This window comes from Balearica regulorum, chromosome 4 (genome assembly GCF_011004875.1).
Source record: "Balearica regulorum gibbericeps isolate bBalReg1 chromosome 4, bBalReg1.pri, whole genome shotgun sequence".
In the NCBI taxonomy this organism is placed as follows: Eukaryota; Metazoa; Chordata; class Aves; order Gruiformes; family Gruidae; genus Balearica; species Balearica regulorum.
Window position 1 is genome coordinate 49,342,611 of NC_046187.1, and position 18,710 is coordinate 49,361,320.

General features: G+C 37.9%; 1 protein-coding gene across 13 annotated transcripts in view; it reads right to left on the reverse strand.

The window, feature by feature from the left end:
- The window catches only part of SLC7A2 (solute carrier family 7 member 2), a 56,580-nt gene that overhangs the window by 25,767 nt on the left and 12,103 nt on the right, over positions 1–18,710 (reverse strand). For 3 of the 13 annotated variants that reach the window (XM_075752063.1, XM_010297655.2, XM_075752062.1), the window contains exon 1: positions 4,084–4,191. The exons of 7 other annotated variants lie outside the window; for them this stretch is intronic. The gene's annotated coding sequence lies outside the window, so the exon portion shown is untranslated. Of the gene's footprint in view, positions 1–2,048; positions 2,182–4,083; positions 4,237–18,710 lie in introns of those variants that run through there. 3 more of the 13 variants (XM_075752052.1, XM_075752060.1, XM_075752056.1) reach the window with 3 other exon arrangements.

Below are 18,710 nucleotides of genomic sequence, written 5' to 3' on the forward strand. Positions count from 1 at the left end.
TGAAGCTGTAGCAATCACTTAGGATGTTATATCAATGTACTCATTAGGCTGTAGCCTATAGCGACCAGCAGCAATGCTCTTGTGACTCCATGCTCTTCACCTTTGCAATTTCAATGCTGCAGAAACATTGCATTTTTTTAAGGAATTATTTCCCCCACCCCCCAAATGATAGTTCATTTGGTATTTCATTAACAGGAAAAACTACTCTGGCAGATGTTTTTCTCAGAACACTAAACAGCTTCCAAGACTTTTGTTATTCAAACGGCATCTCAGATTGCTCTGCTCCTTTGCAATGTGGGACAAGAAATCCTGAAGGTTGTAAAGTCATCTATCGCAGTGGTCAGGTAGGTGATATGATTTTCTCTGCTCAGAAGTAATCCTTGTGACAAAATAGGAGGTTTGTTCCTGCTTCTGTTTTCCTTGATTCTTGCAGAGAGGACAGGAGTCTGGTTCTTGCTAGCCACAAGCTACTAAGATGAAACACCTGTTCTGAACCCACTCTCAAACCCACTCTTTTTTCTTTATCTTTTAAAAACTGGAGCACAGCCAAAGACAAAGTTCAAGACACAAACTTTGTGTCTGAAGAGAAAAAAACCCTAATCTCATACATATGAAAAATGTGTCTTTTTAGGTATATCCATCCTAAGGTGGACTTGATGAACACACATCCTTTTATGATGACCACTGCAATCCAGAATGTCTTACACTGTTTCCTATACTTAATGTGCAATATGCATAATAAACAATGTCTGAACACTTCACAATTTCTGTTGCTGTGTACCAGGTGCAGTGTTGTACCTCAGACATGGCCAGAATATCCCAAGACTCCAGTATTGATCACTTCATACTTGACAGGAAGGTGCAGCAGGAAGAACTGATGAGCTTATGAGGATATTTGGCTTCCATGCAGGACCAAATAACATAGGTAAGTGGTGACAAAGTGTCTTCAGAAATCACTGACAAGTGTAACCTTTTTCTAAGGTATCCCTTGTAAGACAGATCCTTTAACACATTACTCACTGCAAGAGAGCAGCCTAAGCTCTGACTCAGTGCTGATATGTGCTGACTCAAAAGCACAGCTTATCATCATAACACCGTGGCAAGCATGTCGCATGCTCAGAAGCTACAGAACTGACGAAGGTAACAGCTTGGTGTGCCTTTTGGTGGCAGCATTGTCCTAGGTAAGCTTACACTGACTGCAGCCACACACTCTTAAAAAGGCTTTTATTCTTTCCCCAGCATGACTGGGCAAATCTCACGGTTTTCTGTTGATCTTGAGGACAGAGAGGAACATGAAGTAGGGTAAGTGAACATGGAAAAAAATGCTCTCTCCTACTTTTTGACCAACAGGTCTCATTATTTTCCTAATTGCTCCTTTCTACTTCCTCCTTTCCCCACTGCAGTCTAAGCCTGCCTTGTCCTAGTAGACCATTGTGGCCTCTGTTTCCTCCTGGCCTCTGCTGCCGTAAGCTCCACCAGCACTGGCCTGAGCTCCTGTTGAGCATCCTGCACAGCTGATGAGCACTGGCTCTTCTCTGAGCCTCCCTGTGGAGATACACTTGACAGCTTGGAAAACGGGGGTTTTGATAATATATTGGATAATCAATCAAGAAGGAAGTAAGCTCTTTTAATGCTCTGCTGCTGACAGAGCTCACCGTGCTTCTGAGGCATCTCTGAGGCACCTGTCCTATGTTTCTTAGAGCAAACTTGGATACCTGCCTGCCTCTCAACAACAGCATTAGGCACATAGCCTGCACGTGCAGTCAGTCAGGGTGGGCTGAGTTGTTCATGCAGTTTAAACAGAGTAAAGATTGAATCCTGAGTTTATACAGCATTTAAGCATAGGAAATTAGCGATAAGAAACCAAAAAGGAAAATGCCCTTGCACTCACCAACAGTGTGCAGTTATTTCTAATTTAGGCAAGGAGCAGACTCAACCTGTTGCTTCTCCCATGCATTCAAACCTGTGCTAGGCTCCACTTCGGTGAAGTCTACTTTACAGAGACATTTGTCACAAGCAAACACCTGTGAAGTCCATTTGTCACTGACCTTGGCACCTTCCTTTTGCTGTGTGCAACTGAGGTGGCAGCTTTCTTCAGCCTTGCCTGTGCTGGGTCACTGCACTTCTGAAGCCTCTTGTGGATTAAGTTTTTCTTTAGCTACAGATTACTCTATAACACTCCTCTGAAAAAAGGAGACCCCAGTTCAACAGCCTTAGACTTGAGGACCAATGTTCAGCCCATATTCAAGCCTCCTCCATCCTTGAACACATTCCTAGAAAGACTCGCAATGCCATCCACATTGCCGTTTACAGTTTTACCCCTTCGACCACGTACAACAAAGAGGCAGGCAGGACAGGAGGACTTAGTTTAGACAGGAAAGGAATTGGACAGATCTGTCTAACATAGGGAGGAAAGACCCCAGAAGTTTCCTCATATCTAATGGACATTCACGGTATTTGTCAGAGTACCTGAATAAGCACAGATACCTCTCCAATCCCTTTTGTTCTTTCTTGTCTTGGCTTTTTTAGCTCTACAGTAGCTGCTGAAGGACTCTTCTTAATTTCAGTCTTTCCTCACCAGTTGTAAACCAGAAAATTTACTGCTTGACCACCACGCGTCTGAATGCTAACCCAAAAAGATGAGTTCAGCCTTATAATTCATACTAGCTCTTCCATTCAGATAGATGATCACGAACATTTAATGGTTGTCAATTGTTTGCCCTCTTCTAGCAGGAAAAGTTTGGTGTCAAAAAACTTGTAACTACAAACATAATGCAAGGGGCAAAGTCTCCATCTGCAAAGCTTGTATTCATCTTTAAAATTGCTTTGACTGCTTCACAGTCATGTAAAACCTACATTTTTTTGAAGTATCTTCCATGTAAAAATAACCTAACAGCCTCCCACCCTAGAACAAAATGCAAACAATAGGTGGATATTGGAGCAAAAAAGTAACTTATAGCATGTATCAACCACAGTCTGCCATTAAAACAACATTTGAATTTAATTACGTGTAATAAGCAGTTTAAGATAGTACACGCCAAATCCAAGCTACAGGTGGGAAAACCCAAAGTTTTGCTGCAGTTGCCATTCAAATTTTCCTACATTTTTTTCCATTAAAAGCTCTAATAAAAAAGATAAAAATCTCATACGGAAAGCAACAGTTATAAAGCAATATAAAACTTCTAAAAGTTCTAATACTGTTATTGAGACATACGTTTAAAGATTCCTGAAGCAAAAGTAACTTAAAGATATTTTACATATAAACTATTTTGTTGAGCTAATATTATATACTATAAATTTTAGGTGCAGTAGTTTAACATTTTTAACAGCAAATCAATTAGGGAGAAAATACTCCAATAAATTTGTAACATATTGAACATGGGAAAATACAAATATATACTGATTATATGTAGATTTATTTAGAGTCCTCCTTCAGCATCATTTTCCTGAAAAAAAACCCGTAAAAGTTTATATTTTATATTTTCCATCTGTAGAATTCATGAGAAAATTTTTGTTTGCTTTTAAGTACATTTAGCCTTATTCAAAATTGCAGTATTGCATTGACTAGATCTAGTGCAATCATATATGAAAGAATTCAGAGATGAAGCAAAACTAGGTATAGTCTATGATTTGTGTGTGTACACACACATGCACAGACAATACATGATTTTACTGCAAGTGTCCTAAAAGTTGATGTTGTGCCCAAGACTTTCACAAAACTCCTAATGCCTTAGAATATTTAAAGTAGTCCATTTAAATAATATTTAAAGCCCTAAAATTGGAAAGCAGCACCTGCAACAGAAGTCTAATACGTATAAAACAGAAAAGGAAAGATTTATCATCCAAAAGCAGAAACACCTTCCAGTCAGATTGGGAAGGAAAACATAAATTGCATCTTTTATATATTAAGACTGTAATTTGCACTTTGTCAGAGGCACAGTAATGCTGTAATGTAAACTAAATGTAATACTGCATACCACAGCTCTTGCTACTCAAAAAGCACATATGTTAAATGCAAAGTTTCCTATGATAAGCTACATTGCTTTCAGGTTACTTCTTTCAGTAGTAAACTTCATTACAAACCTGATTCAGAGCAACTTCTGCTGGGCAAACTTCTGCTCTTCTTACCCAGTCCTGAACTTCTGCCGTCTTAAATGGAAGAGTAATGACTGAAAGTGATTTTATTAAAATATTTGCTTTAAAAGCCAGCTGTATGGGGAGCGAGAGCAGTTGGTGCTGGGGGTGGAGGCTCGGCAGCCTGGGTGATTGGAGGACTGCGAATTGGCCAGTTATTTGCCCAGCTAAGGCAGGCAGAGAGAGAGAGAGAAAGTCTTGCTGCTGTTCAGATAAATCATATCCACTGTCTTCACAACAGAAAATTCAACTGAAATGCCGTTTTCTACATTTAAACACACCTATGTGCTTGCATACAAAAGGTGCGCTGTAGTGAGGGTACCCACCACATACAGCCCAGGGACTCCTTTTACACATCATGAAGGAAAATCAAAAATGTGGATGTCAAACTTGATCTCCCACTGCAAAAGCAGTCTTCCCACTGCCCTTGTAAAAAATAAACTGGCTTTCAAGTATATTGAAAGATACTTTGCAATGCTTTGAGGCCTGAACGCAATAGCGTAGCATGAAAACTGCTTTTGCTGAGTACATTTTAGAAGAATATAAATAATTTGAAAGGTACTGCTGTGGCTAGAAACAACACAGAAGACAGTATATTTACAATCTGGTTAGAGCCCATTCTGTTGAACTGGAGTAGATACACTATATATCTTCTTCTCCTTTATATGGCTTGAAATGTAAAAATGCTGAAGACTGGAATTAGAACAGCCCAAATATGCCTGTGACACAACCAATAAATAACCCTCAATTTCTTAAAAATTAGCTTCCAGAATAAATCAAACCCCAATGGATAATATACAACTGTATTTTTGTTACTTCCAATGGCAGACAACCCCACCCCAAACATGTAGTAGCGTTTCCAGTCAACATTATTCACAGCATATTGTTTCCCTTAAAATACTTGTGTTTCAGTATCTCTCTTTTTGTTCAGAGAACACTGAAAATATGAGCCTTGCAGAGAAAAGCCCTATGCTTCTCATCATTACAAAGTGTTTCCTAAGAAAATATGGAGAAAACCACATGTAGTGCAGCAGCCCCTGCAACTTGCTCTCAGCTTTTAGTTTTCCCTGAGTGTAAAGTCTGCCAGTGCCGCAGGAGCACAGAAGGCTCCTCTTCCTTCCCTCATGAAAAGTCCTGCTTCCTGAAGCCACACACAAGGGATGAAGACAACCTTTCCTCACCTCTCCCAGATCCAAGGAGAAATGCCTCCAAGAAGAGTGTGCTCCACGAGGGTGGGCAGTATTTCAAGACAGAAGTCCAGATGTCATTTATTACATTATCCAAGGCTATTCTTTTCTTAAAGTGCAAAAAGTTGTGAAGAGAAAAGGTCTTGTTCATTGAAGCTCCAATGATAACAATACTCATTCTTCCCCTTGTGCTGACCTCAACCTTGTTAAATATGAACTTTATCTCTTTCACAGTTAATACCCAGTCAGAAGACAGAAATGAGAAGTTATGCTAGAGGTGCAAGCTGCTAAACAGGTTAGGTTTCTCGTGTGGAAATATACAGAAATTACTTTTTAAGAGCATCACTCTCAACTGCGACAACATATAGGCATTTTTCTCCCAAACCATCACACTCTGGTAAGTTTGTGAATGATTCAAGAATTACTCGTGTGGCTTTTAGTTAAGATCCTCAAGACCAGTTCTGAATCATTTCCAACCATGTAGATCCACTAGGAATTGCTGTTAAAGCATAAATTGATTTACTGCTTAGTCATGGAAAACATCCCTTCCACTTTAAAAAAAAGTAGAAGGTGCAATTGCTTCATAATGTGCTGAATACAGAGACTCCATTTCTACCTGACTTCTGAAAGTTAGCCTTCCTCAGGCATACCTTCCCACAGTACAAGGGCAGGATGCCCCCACAGAAAAGCTGAGTGTGAGGCTAGCCTGGCGCTGGTGTTCTGCTTCAATCACCTTCTGGTAGACTCCTGCCAGGTTAATGATGATGTACTGTACTGGGCTGATCTATGAATTTATGTCACTCCTGGAACTGGAACCACTGTCTGGGGTATCACCATATGTAAATAATTCCCAAGTGGCTTTATTAATTATTAATAAAAGACAGTTCAGCAGGTCAAAGCAAAAAACAAAAACAAAACCAACGAACCAAAATCTACCATCCCCCAAAAAAAACAAACAAAAAAGTAAACCTTGAAAACTACTATCAACTACTTTCTAAATGTGGCTGTAGAACTGAAGACTATGCAGGCCATATAGATGTGGTCATAACAGGGACATGGGCCCACATTTAAACAGAGGAATTGGAATTCTGTATTTCCAAGAAGGTAGAACAAGCTTAAGAAAGTAGTTTAATTTCAAAATTGCATTCCTGTAAACATATTAATTCCCTATAATCATAGTTCTTCCTATAGCATCTATAAAACACCTATAAAAATATTTTATGGATATTTTATATACATGCAGTGTTTGCATTTGTATGTACACACATTTCAAAATCTTTTGCACTGTGCAGAATTAACACAGAGCTGTCCAGAACATGTTGTCGTATTCACAGAGCAAGACAAACAATTCTTGGTACTCAATACACAAACCTGGTCAGATTGAAACCAACAGCAAAATTCCAAATTATGTCATTGGGGTCAGGATTTGATTCAAAATAAGGACTTTGAATTAGGAAACAGGAAGAAGTAGACAGTAATGACAGAATGGACTAACCCTTCCTCTCCCAACCACAACACAAAGATTGTTCACACTTTTCCACAATAAATACTTCAGGGGTGTCACTTTTTTTTCTGGATCTTTTTTCACTACCCACTGCAATCTCTAGCATGCTTTCAATTTATTCACTGTACAATAAAGAAGAAAAAACCCCACCACCACTCTTACTGTTCCACAGTAGAGCACCATCACTACATCTTACATGGATTTACTCCCCAAACAGAATAGAAATGTAACCATGCAATTTATTTCTCTAGTTTAATTTTGTCTGCAAGTGCTATAACATACATTGCAATCACCATATTTAACTACTTTATCTAATATACAGCATAAAACAATCCAGTGAATGTACCATGAGGTTTTTAGAGTTTGCAAAAATCCACTTCCAGTGCATCTCATTGAAAACTACAAAATGAGCAGTTATTTATTCATCCATGTAACAGCAGCATCTCCAAAACTTTCTTTGATGCCGTTTCTGAGGCACCAGCTCCTCTGGGATTGCCTCTTCAGAAGTGGATCTTCTTTTTATAGAAAATGCCAGAAACGAGTCAGTCAGATTTAGTATTACCCAGATGCCTCTTTGCTTCCTGCCTCTCTCCATTTTTATTCTCGACCTTACTATGGTACAGATTTGTTACAGACACTAAAAGTTCAAATCCTTCAGGGGCTGTATAAATCGGTTCAAAATTTCATCCTCATTCTTTAAATTAAGAGTAGAATCTCTACTGACATCCATGGGGCTGGAAAGTCACTCGCAAGTGCACTTTCTGGTTCCTTTGGAGCTATCACCTGGCTGTGATAACAATTCATCCCTGGTAACACCAGTAAATTTATGGATCATTGCAAAGACAGATAGGAGCTGCACTGCTGCAGTTCATTTGACTTTCTGTAACTTAATCCTGGGAACAGGAACACACAGCAGCTACAGTGCTCAAGGCATTCAAACCTAGAACCATCCCTGGCTCACAGCCAAGAGGCAGGTAGTACACTGGCTGGTGAAATAAAATAGTTTGCATCTGCCCTGCCTTGATCTAGAGCACTGTGGGGTAGATCAGTATGTCCCCACTACGTAGTGTTTGATTCAGAGGTCCTGTGGACCTGTGTGTTTTCAGTCATGCTGCATACTTGAAACCACAAGAATACCACGTTGCCACCCAGCAGAGTGGTGTTTTCATAGATTCAGCTGAAAGGTGTATTTGTGTGCCGCAGGGTATGTGACACAGCAGCATCAAAGAGGTGTTCATGAGGGTACGGGGTCTGGCAGGGTACCAGTGAAGGACGCCAGATGTGAGGCACTGAGACTAAGCATATAGAGTGCTGGCTGGAGGCAGCTAGCTGCAATAGCATACCCCGCGTCTCTCTCGGAGGAGATTATTGTTTCTCTCCAGAAAAGAGCTGTGGAACGCCCACTTTGTGTAGTCCGCTTTGGCTCCCAGTTTGTTTCCAGTTACAAATCCAACTGTGTTTTGACTAACAACATTAATTTATAGCTTAGGTTCCAGCTTTAGAGACTTCTTTTCTGCTCCTTAGCAATTATATCACACTTGGACTATCTAAAGTGCCTCATCCAACAGTTCTCTGACTTGCATACGCCAAGGTCTTTCACAGCACATTCTTTCCATAAAGAAGCTGATTAGAAATTAACTTCTTGCCATGAAACAGCTGACTACATTAGAAGGAATGCACTGAAAGAGAAAACTATTTTATTTATTTTCCTATGGAAAGCTCTTTTAAGACTTTCTCTTATAGTGTCAAAAGAGTTTGGACATATTTTCATAGAGTTATGCAGTAACTCATGCTCAGGGAATTTTAAACTTAAAAAAAAATAATCCCCATTAATTTCTGAAATTCTTGCACAGACTGAAACAAAATACTGCAGAAGCCCAAATGACAAACTAATTAAAAGCTGCTCTGTTGTTGACTCTGACTTGTCTCGCAGATACAGCCTCGCATCTACAGGCCAAAAAGCTGTGGAGTTTTACATAACTAGAGGTGCTAACCTTGCAAAAGCATATCCATGTGCTTGCCCATATAACTATCCATACTGCACAAAAGTTAAACATGAACAAAAGTGCTTGCAGGACCAGGGCCTTAGTGAACCGTTGCAATCCCTTGACGGTGCTCTGCACAGTGTGTGCTGCTTTGCCTTGGAAGTCAGGACTTTTTAGCCGACTGTAACAAACGTAACTTTTCGTTATGTTTAGTTATGTAACAAACATAACTTTTGACATGCACAAGAAAAAAAAACACAACGTGGTTTGTACAGATTGTGCAACTCTGATGGGATTTGAGAAGATGTACTAGTATTCATAAAAGGATTCATCAAGTGTCAGCAAGAACCTTTTCCATGTCAAGATAAATAATTAACATTTTAGTGGTTTTGAGAATAAAAATCCAGGTTACCACAAAAAAAAAATTAAAAAAAAATTAAAAAAAAAAAATTAGTGCAACTATGTGCTAATCTACAGAAGATGATCATAAACATGTAAGAGAAAAAGAATTTTTATAAAGCTCAACAGAAATGGAGGCTATCTCTATAATGTTATGACAGGATCATTTCTGAAGAGAATATACTACAATTAACACTTTCTAAAGGGCTTCCTATTTATTAAAATATATTTATTTTAGATTTCTTCTCATGGTTTAAGCAGATTGCTGAAACTAGTTCCTATAGAATGTTGTACAGATTAAAATAAAATTATCACTTACCAATTCTCTCAACTTTTCTTTAATTACTCTCTTTCACTTTGTATTAGAACGAAAAATACCTCAAATCCTGACCTTCTGTAAGAGAAATGTAATACATCCTATTAAAAATAATCACATACTGTTAGACTAATACAGGCATGAAAAATAGATCTGCTAACCTGCATTTCATACATAACAAGAAGAGCAGCTTACATTGGTACAAATTCCTACTAGTTATTTTGACCCAGGAATGAGTCATTTAACCTAATATTAAGCATGTCCCAAGCAGCTACTAGCTATCATTTGCTGGATTCCAAATATTCCCAAGGGTCTAAAGGAAATGTTTGTAGTGCTGACTCATAGTGCGGTCCCCAAGTCTAAAATCAGAGTTCTGGAGAAGCCTTGGAGAAGGAACGTAACTATTTAAAGCCACACTATCTAGAAAAAAAAAAATCCATGCATACTTTTTTTTCCCAAATGCACACCTTGAATACAGGATAAATATAAATAGGAAATTTAGATAGAAAAGCTTGTAATGTATACAAAGAAGAGTCAAGAAAATCAAAGTTAAAACTAACACTTGATCTGTAATTGAAAAAAAAGCGTGATGCCATGTCTTGTCAAGACTGAAATGAAGCAGTCTCACATCTCCCTGGAGACCTGTGGAAGGTACATCAGATGTGGCTCCACACTGCAGGTGGGAAAGGAGCATGAGGAAAGCACCACAGGCCAGTCAAGGTATGAGCACATTTCTTCATCAGAGGCGTGAATTTACAATAAGTCTCTCAGTAAGACCAAGGAGAAAGATCTACCAGAAAACAAAATGTTCAGACATTAAGCATTTTTTGAGATGTAAGCTATTGGGTAAGATCTTATTCTGCTTTTCCATGAGGCTAATAGAACTCACAACATCTCAAACTGAAGCAAACTTAAAAAAAAAAGTATTCCATTTCTGACAACAGTCCATGTTTGAGCCAAATGTGTGGTAACATACTACTGACCATGTATATTTTCTTCTAATGGCAACTTCAGTAAGTAATTAGGCACATTTCATAGTAATTATCCTAGCCTATGTAAATGCAACTGCCATTTTAAAATAGTACTTAAATCTCAAAACTTAAAAAACTCCAACTTATGAAGGTTTTACCCAAATAATGGGGTTCTGAGTTATTTATTATGAAGAGTTATATCATTATTTACAAAGATAGTACTTTTTTAGTTGTTTTGTATGTGTTTATAGTTTTTTAAGTTTGTCTTCTAGTTATCACTTTCTTCATTACCTGAATTAACCAATTGAAAATTTAGTTCCCAGTCCTATAACACTTCAACATTTTTTTTTTCACCTCATCCAAATAATCTCTTTTCTCAGTTTACTTGGATTTTTTATTGTGGAAATATTTGTGAGGGAGTTTTGATGGATTTGTTTTGTTTTGTTTTTCTTTAAAAATCTTTCACTTGGAAAGGCTAAAAGTGTTGTCTTTTCCTGTATAAAAAAAAAGGCAAATCTTTCCAGTTACCACCTTTAATGAACAATCAGTTTTCCTATAAAAAACAATTTTTTCTGGAAAATTTCTATTAACTCCATTTCTACTTCATTCCTGAGGTATGTCATTAACAATCAGTTTCCATGCCGGAAAATGTCTGCAAAAATGATATGAAGGTCGCTGTTTTTATTTACTCTTTTTTAAGCTGGTTTTAATCAGTAACAGGGCTTTACCTCTCACCCCATGGTTACTAAATTTCCATGACAGCCTCTTGTGTAAGACATAAGCAAAAGCCTCTTAGAAGCTTACATCAGATCAATTCCATCTATTATGTCCTCTTTAAAACTAGACAAAATAAAAAAATCAACCCCTGACAAACTAGTAGAGAAGTATTTACAAATACAATCCTGATTTTTTTTTTTTCTGTGCTAATAGGAAGATATGAGTAATGACTTCAGGATCAAAATTAAATCCCGACCCTTTCCCTGCTGAAAATGGTACTGCTTTGCACGAAAGCTGGTGATTCTCTAAAAGGGACTTAGCCACTGATTTTAAAGTTGAAATCATGAGAGCCCTTTCACATACCTAAGCTCCTGAAGTGGCTTCTAAAGTTTCTACAAAGTCTATGTATTTTTGGAATGGCTTCAGCTGTGTGCTACTGAGCGCTTCTACAGGGGAACCACAAAGGGAACAGCTCAACAGCCCAAAAAGTAGCCTAATTTCATGGCATAAGAATGGAAATTAAGCAAAGAACTAATGATTCACTTCATTTCTCTCCTCCGTTCCCAGCACCAGTTGGCTGGTTTGATGGCAGAAGTGGTATCAGCGCCAGAGATTCTTGCTCCGCTGAGGTTATCCAGTCCCATCCCTAGGTCACAGCACCTCTTGGCCCATTTGACCAGCGCGCCATATACTAATAGGCTCTAGTTGGTATTTTTGTTTAAAAAAAAACCAGTTTTTTTAATTAATGCAAATTATTAATTTCCAGCAATTAATTTCCGGCAATTAATGTTCTGTATTAATTTATTGAAAATTGTTTAAAATAACTCAATTTTATATAAAAAAGTGGACTTTTCCGCTTTGTTCTATGGGGGCCAAGGAAGGAAGAACAGAGAGTGGAGGAGAGAGAAAGGATAAATGTATCTAACTTAAGACTAAAAGAAATCATGGATGATACTGGAAACAGCTTCACTTACAAAAGTGTCATGGAGCAAGGGAAGGAAAGGAATTCCTATTACAAATCTTATTTGTTTCTGTATGACTTTTTATCATATATGGAAGAGATGTCATCTTAAAGGGATTACAAAAAAACCCACAAACCAACTAGGTCACCTAATCAAGGTGTCACAACTTTTTCAGAATGGAACGTCTAAAATGAAGTATGTATTAATTATCTGCCAATTATAACAGTTTTAAAAAACAAGTTTGCTTTCTCTTCCTTACAGAAATCCAGGAATTAGATTCACCCATTGTTTATAGTCCATATTTCATTTACCTTAAGTCAAAGGCAGTGAGAATTAATTTAAGAGATTCTTACATAAAGGTTTTGACAAATCTCCTTTGCAACCAAATATTGCTCTGAAATAATGGTGAAGTATTTAAAGTAGGATCCATCCCTGGATCTGTACTGGACTTTAAATATTAAATCAGAGAAGTATTTTGCTTCCATTCTGTGTGAAAATGGAACTGTGATGTGCCCAACACCACTGCCAGACATCCCTCACACCAGACAGAACCGGTGTGCTAAGTGCACTGCTGTGATTTATTTTAGACTTACATATCAGAACAATACAAAACAACATAAGCAGGAATAGTTAGTTCACACAATATAAATAAGCTCCATCTGCAAGGCTTAATCCTAGAAGCTTTAAACAGCATTCTGTGTTCTAAGTTAGTAGTGTTAAGAGCACCCCGCATTCCTTGGGGGTACTATCTGCACGCTGCAGAATCAAACATCATTTTCAAATATGAAATCCCCAAAATAATAAGCCACTGTAAAGTCACTATAGCAACCCTGTTACAGAGCATTACCCTTTGACATTAAATGTAGACACTCCAGACACACATTCTGAATATACACTGTCCATGTCAAGATCATATAATTCCTAACATCTAACATTATTTATTACTGAGGCAACTAATGCCAGAGAGCTCCATTTTCATTCTTGGCTTTAAATAGCACCTCTACATTTAATGCATCAGGAATTGAGCTTGAAGAACATTATAACCTTCAACTGGGTAATCTTCTGAAAAGGTTTTCAAATTTCTCAGTATTTTTTAAGCAAGTCAATAACCAGATTGACTGTGTGTAACATCTCACAAGTAAAACATGACCAAGACTTCAAAACACAGCAAAAACCAACACTGACCTTGCAAATCACACACTGGGATCTTGACCACAGATTTCCAAGTGGCTGAGCAACAGCTAGGGGAAGTGACCCTACGTTAGCCCAACCATGCACTGCGGCTTTCCAGAGAGCTTACACTTGAACAGGCTGAAGTGCTCCATGTTGTCACATAATAGAACACTGCAGACAGCAAGGCTCTGTTCAGCATCTTCTGAAGATACATAGAAAACCCTTTGTGAACTTCCCTTAAGAAAGAAGTATTCTTTTGTATCTTAATCAGCTATGCACGACAGTTGCATAACCGTGATGAAGGCTGCTGCTTCACAGATCTATGCAGATCTGATTTAATGCATAAAGCTTGAAACATTGGCAAGTCTGCCTGAAGAAACAAGATCTTCTCTTGGTATAAATCCAGAATAAGTTTAGCAATAGCAGGAGAGTCGATTCAGCAGAGCATAAAAAACATGTAAGACAGCACAAGCATAGGTTCATAAAGTGATGAATATTCTGAAAATAATAAGTGACATACGAAATAATACAAACATCTCAGACAAAGCCCAACTTGTGTGTGTGGACGTGTGTATCTCTACTCGCAGCCAGACAGCATGACGGTTCTTGCAATATATATCTTCAATATAAATTGTCTGGAGGGTATTGGAAAAGCCAGCAGCTTAGCAGTTCCACAGTTTTTCCAGGAGGCTGTTCCACTCATAAAAATCAGAAGTCATTTGAGCATTAAATTGCATTTATTGTACCTATGAAGCTACTTCACTGGCTACCAAACAGCACAGAGGAACAAACCACATAAATATTGCTTGCAGTAAAATACTTGCAGTACCAACTGATGCACTAGTTATAATAAATTACTTGCAAATGTGTTTTCAGGATAATTTGGATCACATAGCAACTAGAAAGTGGTTGGTACAGCCCATCACTTCCCCCACATGAAGACTGGGTGAAATATAGTTTTCCAATTTCATTCTGTTGTGGCAACAGAAAGCCCCATAAAGTTGTAACTTTTAATTCTGTCTTCAGTGAGCACAGAACATCTCGATAAACATTTTATACATCCTCTTCTCAGTCCCTTTCTTCCCTTGCCACATCCAATGATCCTGCATGGCAGGCTCAACTTCTGACCGAGGTGGTCAGGGGGTGTCACACAGGTATTTATAAATTCCCTCAAACATCCTCTAACTATTATATATTGACCATTAGCAACAGAGAACATTAAGCACATTTAGTTACCAAATTATCTCATATTTGTTTACTGCATGTTCACATCTTTCTTCTTTTTTAATCATCCATTAATTTAACTGAAATGAGATACTTCTTCCTTTATTTATATGCGATGCACTGATAGCACAAAGGGTATCATAATGCACAATTTGTTGAAAAGTTGTGATCTAAGCAAAAGATGTCACATTAGAACCAAATGACAATGAAGACTTTTTTTTCACAAGTCAGCTGTATTGTTAGTTCTGGTGTCCATGGAACAACTTCTGTTTTCTTAAAGATTACAATAGTGATAGATGTATATGTATATGTAATGTACATATGCAGGTATATATGCATACACATGCCATATATGGTGACGGAATATCACAGAAAGGAGACAAACAGATCCACAGCCAAAATTTTTAAAGGTATTCCCAACGATGTGATGTATTCAAACTATAGTGTTGAAAGAAAAGGACTTATGTAAGTAGAATATATGCAGGGAAAAAGATGATGATTGTAAGATTTATTCCAGCTATTCTTAATGTTATTAGAATATAGCTATTTCATGTGATTAAAGTTGTGTTCTGCTTTCAGGTTGTCTTCAAATAAAACACATAAATGGAGCATGAAAGTATCATTCAACTTGGGAAATTGTTAAAACTATGAGTCTGGCTCTTCCTAAACTTAGCTTAACTCAGTTTATTCATACTACTTCTTTTTTTCTCCCCTTTCTTTCACAAAGGACAAAATGCCAAACAAAATAGTGTTCACAGTCTTAACTGCCTGGAACTAAACCGAAGCACATTTGGAGAAGCTTGTGTAAAAAAGAGGAGATGGACTCTTAACTGAACGTGAGTAGTGTTCAGAGAATTTCTTTGTTCAAAGTTTATCAAACTGAGTATATGGCATACAAAGAAAGCACAAGTAACAAGAACATGCTGGATAAAAGGCTATTTGGAAAGCACAATCAAAACCAGATGAGAAGCCATGGATATGGAGGAGTTAATTTTTGGCATTGATATGAATTCTGAAACGGTATAAAAGATCAAAGTGAAGATCAAACTGACAGTTTGGAGTATGACACACCCCCTCTCCCAAATGAATTGAACATCTGCCTAAAAATATACCTGGGTATTACATGGACTCTTACTCTTAGGCTTGGCATTAGCTGTTAGCCACAAATTATTCCCCATGACATCTATGCATAATACAACTTATCAATGCCCAGAGACAGACCAAATTATTATGCAACAGAATGCCCACTCTGCTGGGAAATAATTTTAACACTCAGATGAACTGGAAATCTTCCTGTTTAAAAAAACAAAACAACAAACAAAAAAACCCCAATGGTTGGGCTGTAGCTGATGAGCAATTTTCTTTTCATATCTGTCAGCTTTTCAAATTACGAGCAGTGTTTTGTATTATAGTGACGAGTAAAATGACTTCGTGACCCCATTTATTTGGATAATTCTTGAGGTTGATGTGGCTCAAATTCATGGAACTAATTTGTCTGGATAACAGCTTTACAAAGGTTCAGAAAAGTCTAGACATTTTCACTGTGGGAAAAAAAGATGCACAATCACTTTTATACAAACTTTAAAAATAATATCCTGCAGTCTTCTTTTCATATTGCAAATTGTATTTCTAAAGTCAACAGCAGATAAAGTAAAGCAGTTGAAAGTAGCTGTGTTTGTACAACACTGGAAGGTATCAAGGGAGATGGAAACAGCCTTTGATTCAACTATTTTGCAAGAAATGACACAGCAAAGAGAAAGCTTGGCTATCTGCAGTGCTATAGGCTCCACACAACTTAATTTTTAAGGTAAGTGAAATTTTACCTAAATAAAATATGATTAAAAAGTAAGCTACTTCTCAAAGAACTAGTTAACTATGTAATTTCCAATGCACACTGACCGAGGCTTAGGCAGAAGAGCCGCAAGATTCATGAGAAGTTTGAGCACTGTTTCTAGCAGCCTAGCAGAGTTTGACTAACCAACAAAAGAAGAAAAAAGGAGGCGAGGGAAGAGACAAACATTGTATTTGAGTTTTACATCACAGTCTCCCACTACAGCTACAATTTCAGCTTAGAATTAGGTTTTAAAACTTAGCTCTAACGTACTTTGGCCTTACTCCATTCTGGCCTGCCAAGCTATGTTCCAAAACTGGTTTAACTGGAACTGTGTTCAAACACTGCTGCCAAGCTGTTTTAGTTCCAGAACAGGAGGGGGAAGGAAGAGTCAGCATTTATTTATTTAAAAAAGAAAAAGAAAACACTTAATTCTTTATCCTTGATCCAGAAATTCAGTTATGTATAATCAAAAAGACTAAATCCCTTCAAAAGTAAGGGCTTTGTTATAAAAGCACTTGAATTTACTACAGATTGTAGCCACATGGCAAAATTATTTCCATAAATACACTTTGAGTCCTAGTTAGTGAAACAAAATACTTTTCAGCCGTGCTAAGATAAAAAAAATCTCTGCAATTATTCACACTGCAGCAACACCCAACTCAGAATCAAGGCCTGTCCAAGAGCTTAATCTGAGAAAAATCAATAGTATGAGAAAAGTAGAGGTAAAACAACCAAATACAAGTAAAGCGTGTGGGATGGTGGGTTCATCATCAGTCTTCCTACTGATGAGCAATCAATTTTCCTGACTGTCAAAACAACAAGAAGCTCCAGTGCAGCCATTGCTACTAATACCTTCAAACAAGAATGGAAACAATTTGTAAAATTCATCTTTCAAACACAGTGCAGTTGATTCAGGCCAGAAATTGGGTTTTTTCACCCCACAATTCAAGCTTGGCTGGCTGCTTCCTGCAGAATTACTTTTTCAATAGTCAGACGTTTGCGCAAGTGGAATCCAATAGGATTGTTTCCTGCCTAAATTCTTACATCCAGGTTTCTTTCTTTGGTGCTTCTTAGGTTATGCAGATCCAATATTTTCCATTACACACCAAATGTAACTCTTTTGAAAAATTCTTCCTACCATCCAACAGCAAACTGGTAATACTGTACAAGCCTGATGTCACACACTCATCCTTGTACAAAAACAGTCTTTTGGTTGTTCTTTGAATCACTTCATCTTTTGATGCTGACTTGCTTGCCAACTTAACATTCACTACAGAAAACAAAAATCCTGCTCTGTATCAGCCAGGATCTCTTTCATTTGTAACATTCTCCAACACTACATTGTTAAATTCCCATAGTCTATAGCACAATACAATGCTGCCATATTATCTTAACTAGTGAGCGAGATCCCAGAAGTGGCTGAAGGTTCAGATGTGCTTTCTTGATACAGGTCCTCAATGATACATACAAGGAATTAAGAGAACCTCTCTAAATGGTCAAATCAATACCAAAGGCCAGCAAAACAACCCTCGCACGATGGGAGCAACATTTCTGTGACTTCCATTCTTCACTGCTTAGGATAGTCAGCTGCTCCCACTATGCAGCCTGGTGTGGGATCATATTCTGAAACATCAGTTTGAATGCATGGTATATACTCCTTCACATTTTGCAACCTTGGGTGGAATTTTAACACTAGAGTTTCACTCTTCTTGATCTGAAGCATATTCTACTTCTCCATTTCTCGAAGGCTGATACAGTATCAAGCTTCACCTCTTCGGGTAAGAAAACATGGTTCTTGTAATGGCTCCTACCTCTGAGTCTGTGCTCAGAAAGTTATCTTTCTGTTCTGCCCAGTAATTTACCCAATTTACCAGCAATACTGAACCAAGTCAAATAAATTTCAGCAAAACTGTATCAGTCAGAAAAAAAGCTAATGGCAGGGACTGCAGTATTTCTGATGGGGCAATCCAACCTTTCCCCTTCTGGGCCTCCGAAGTAGAAATCTGTGATAAAATATTCAGCCTTATACAAGTTCCCTGGCTGATCCAGTTCCACATCCAGGCAGACAATTTCTGTAGCCTATCCAATTCACAGATTTATTTCCCAAGTTGAGTTTTGTGGAGGTTTCTGTGTTGTTGTCCTGAAATCCTGCTTACTAAATTTTCTAAGAGAAATGCAAAAGTTCTCCACTTTCAAGACAGCAGCCATGCTAGCTGTTTATGAGAATGCCACTTCACAGAAGCAGCACTGTGAATAAAATTGATATATGCCACTGTTTCAGGTCTTCCTCCAGTCTTTGGGTGA